Source organism: Mandrillus leucophaeus, unplaced genomic scaffold, assembly GCF_000951045.1.
Source record: "Mandrillus leucophaeus isolate KB7577 unplaced genomic scaffold, Mleu.le_1.0 Scaffold335, whole genome shotgun sequence".
NCBI classification, from domain to species: Eukaryota; Metazoa; Chordata; class Mammalia; order Primates; family Cercopithecidae; genus Mandrillus; species Mandrillus leucophaeus.
The window spans coordinates 1,759,158-1,763,486 of NW_012103532.1; the positions used below are offsets into that span (position 1 = coordinate 1,759,158).

Below are 4,329 nucleotides of genomic sequence, written 5' to 3' on the forward strand. Positions count from 1 at the left end.
TTAGCGGGGTGTAGTGGCATGTACCTGCAGTCTCAGCTACTCAGGAGCCTTGAGGCAGGAGGATTGCCCAGGAGTTCAAAGTTACAGTGAGCGATGATCGTGCCACTGTACTCCAGCCTGGGTGACAGAGCAAGTCTCACTCTCTAGAGAAACAAATAAATGAACAAACAGATAAACAAATAAATAGTCATTCCTAAAGCAATGGAGCAATGATACATTTTGGGAATAAGCATTTAATCAGTTTCCCCAAAGTGACAAGTTGGAGAGTGTTACCTTTTGTTAGATGTCTATGATTTAAAAAAAATCAAATCTGTCATATTATAGTCACATCTTACAACACCTTGCCCTTGACATGTTTATGACCTAGATGAAGAAACTCTCAGAGGTGGACGGAGAGCAAACAGCACAAGATTATCTAGGATGGTGATAGGTTATGTATTACAGGCAACATATACTGAGGGAGTTAATTAATTTATTTATTTATGAGACAGAGTCTCACTCTGTTGCCCAGGCTAGAGTGCAATGACACGATCTTACTGCAACCTTCTGAGGGAGTTTAGAGGTGACAAAGATCAGAGAAGACAGGCATCACAGAAAAGCTTCGGAGAGGTGGGACCCAATGTGGCTTTGAAAAATGGTCTAACTGTCCTTAACTTCCCTCCTCCCCTGCCTTGAGACCTGGATTCCTCTAATATAGCTGTTTATTCTCTCGTTGTTAAGCACTTAGTTACTTATTTTCATTAATTTTTCAGTTTATCTGTTAAGGTCATGTGATTTATACTTCATAATTAAATAACTTTAAAAAAAATTTTTAGGAGAAAGGGTAGCACTACATTGCTCAAGCAAGAGTGCAGTGGCTATTCACAAGTGTGATCGTAGCATACTGCAGCCTCAAACTACTGCACTCAAGCGGTTCTCCTGTCTCTGCCTCTAAAGTAGCTGGGACTACAGCTGTATGCCACCAGCCTGGCTAAATTACTTTTTTGCACAGTGTTTTATATGGTAGTCTTTGCAGCCACATAGATCAATATTTGAATTCAGGCTCTAGTACTTACTGGCTTTGTGGTCTTGTGGAAATTTCTTACTCTGTCTCATTCTATTTCTTATTTAGTAACAGTCCCAAGCAGGCTGTTGTGAGACTGTAATAAGATGAAGCAAGGGGACACAGAGGATAGTGTACCCCCAAAGAAAGTGCTCAATAATGGCATGTGCTGTGATAGTCACCATATTGATGACAGAGGCAATGGTGATGTTAATATAAACTCATAGAAAGGGATGGCCATGAAGGAACACCTACTTGGTTTTCACCACTTTGTCACTGTTAACTTTACATGAATGTCTGCTCACCAAAAGTCAATTTCATTTCCCTTGACATTTTAGTAATTACTACCTTAGAAACAGCAAAGACAGACCCAGGTACTCAGGGAACTTCTATTCTATCATCTGTGAAGGCATCAACCTTGTGACTCAGATTGTTGAGCAGAGGTCAGGCAATATTCTACATGAGACACTGGCACAAGCACAAGAGAATCTCGGAGCATCTGCAATTAGTTGACAGTTATAATGAGGCTTGGAAACCAATCTAAAGAAAGTTATGCTTTAAATCAATGGCAGTTGTCAATGAGCCTGTGAAGGAATCCTTGCTAGGGTCCTCAGGCTTCTACTGCAACTCATACTGATAACAACAAAAAGAGAAGCCTCCCAAGCAGGTCAGTCTAATTCAATCACTTAAGGCAGAATTATGGTATTAAGTTTCCACATCACTGAACGACCATGGGTTCAGAGGTGTGTACCATAAAATAACTGCGGGTGTTAGACGTTTAACAAGTTGTTTTATTCCTAATTGCTGGCATTTTCCTAACTGTTTTCTTAATTCTAATTTATGTTTTTATGTTCTAGTTTGTTTACATAGCCCATAGTTCCCAATTGCCTTTATTTGCTTAAGTGTTTCTTTAATTTTACTTACTTACTTTTTTTTTTTTTTTTTTGAGACTAAGTCTCACTCTGTCACCCAGGCTGGAGGGCAGTGGCACGATCTCGGTTCACCGTAACCTCCGCCTCCTGGGTACAAGTGATTCTCCTGCCTCAGCCTCCTGAGTAGCTGAGATTACAGGCACCTGCCACCCAGCCCAGATAATTTTTTTGTATTTTTAGTAGAGATGGGGTTTCACCATGTTGGCCAGGCTGGTCTCAAACTCCTGACCTCGTGATCCATCCGCCTCGGCCTCCCAAAGTGCTGAGATTACAGGCATGAGCCACTGGCCTATTTCCATTTTTATATATGTTGCTTTACTTACATAACTCATTGTTTGGAGTGGTCTAGACCTCTCAAACTCCTGACTTTGTGATCTGCCCTCCTCGGCCTCCCAAAGTGCTGGGATTACAGGCATGAGCCACCAACCTATTTACATTTTTATATATGTTGCTTTACTTACATAACTCATTGGTTGGAGTGGGCTAGAAATAACCATAAATCCTCATTGCTAATTAGCCTCATCCTCATGACTGATTAGTCAAGATTATGAGTCTAGAAGGAGGGCAGAGAGGAGTCCTAATAGTGAGTCACAGGATCATTGCATTTTAGAGCTGGAAGGAATCTTAGAATTTAAGGCATCTTTCAGTTAGAATTCTGTGGTTTTGCATCTTCAGCGTTGGAGAATTATGAAAGGTTGACCGCTTGCTCCTGTGCCTTTTGGCAAAAATGCCTAAGGATCTGGTGACAGCTTTAAAAGACAAATTAAGAATAAAGGAAAAACCCAATCAATGACAACTATGAGTAACCCATAATGGGGGCTTGAAAGAAGAATTGGAAACTTGACATATCAATGGGGGAGAGAAGAGCAGGGAATATTAATGAACATGAAGGGGGTTCTTCTTTGGAGGTAAGTAAGCAGAGTGGATTTTTTGGAACTCCCTCCTCAGCAGCTGTGCAGTTTGTAAGGATTTTAGCTTGCCTAACTGTAAGCTTAGCTATTAGCTTTGCAGTGGGGAGTATTTAAAAGTACACACAACATATGAAGGAAAGAACCTGGAACCGAGTAGCCTGCTTCATTCCAAGAATCCATCTGGCATTTAAAGAACTGCTTGTCCTACATTAAACCCTGCAGAGTAAGAGCCATTTTTCATATCCTCATACCCCTATTTTTGGTTTCAGGTAAGACAGCATACTGAGTTTGGGGAAGGAACAAGGAGACTTTTCCGAACCACCGAACCAAAGGACTCATCTAGTGTGAGCTTCATGAATCTAAAATGGGGAATACACATTTAAGCCCCTATTTGGGAAATCAGCTTAAGAGCAATCTCAAGTCTCCACAAGAGGCGGAGGTCCATATTCCAAAATGATGTGAGCCTTCAGTTATTTGTAGATAGAATACAATGGAAGAAGGGGTGTTATAGATACAAAAAATCGTGGCTGGCGTTACCAACATTAAATGACTCGTGGTGATGGGGTAAGTTGACAAGTGAAATCCAGTCTCTTCCTGAACAAATGTATCTTTGTAATGAAAAGCTCGTTTTTGCAGCTTCGGTACATCCGGAGGCATCGAATAGCAAATGCTGCCAAAGGAGTAGTCCCTGGATTATCAGGAGTTGCAGAGTGTGTAAAGTGTTGTAAACCTTGAAATTAGTCCTGGACTGAAGGCACTTTCCCTCCTCCCAGACTCGCTTCCCTCTGACACATTTCCCCTTGCAAAAGAAAGTCTATGGCACTCAGGTCCACTCAGCTCAGACTTCAAGCACGTGAGCGATCACAGGATCCCACCTCAACTGGTCACCCATTGCGGGACAGCGCAAGGCCCTGGTGCTGGCGCCAATGCTGAGCTGCGCCCTCTCGGTTACCGTGGCGACCGCAGGCGGGGCTAGGCCCCCACTCGCCGCTTCCCCGCCTCTGCCCAGGACCTTTCGAAAGCTCCAATTGGGACAACCCTTGCTTGCCTCTGTCCCGCCCCATTCGGCTCTAAGCGCTTTGCGATTGGCCCGGGACGAGCAGCCTGGTACCCAGAGGGCACCACCTCCTGACAGGAAGAGCGGGAAAGTGCACCAGGCGCTGTCCGAGGCGTGAAGCTCACGGGTGCGGCGGGGGAGCACACGGTTGGCTTTGGAGCGAGTTGCCCCCTGTCCCATATACAACCCCCCGCTCCCATGACTGTCAAAAGCATGGAGCAGGAGTCGGGGTGCGGGCACAGCGTTTGTGGGCCAGCCCGGTCTACCCCGGGGGGTTCGGACGTGACGAGACTAGAGCAAGGATCCAGCGACGCACTCCGAGGAGCGGAGCATCAGAGGCCAGAGGGAACGGTCCGGGACCCGGGGGCGGTGCCGGCGGCGGCGGCG

The 4,329-nt window shown here is 44.8% G+C and overlaps 1 long non-coding RNA gene across 1 annotated transcript; it reads right to left on the reverse strand.

Moving 5' to 3' along the window:
* Positions 1–1,357: 1,357 nt before the first annotated feature.
* LOC105545672 lies at positions 1,358–3,682 on the reverse strand. The gene is made up of 2 exons (XR_001006968.1): positions 3,169–3,682; positions 1,358–1,541 (listed from the first exon to the last, which is right to left on the reverse strand). It is a non-coding gene; the product is annotated as an uncharacterized LOC105545672 (long non-coding RNA).
* Positions 3,683–4,329: the final 647 nt, after the last annotated feature.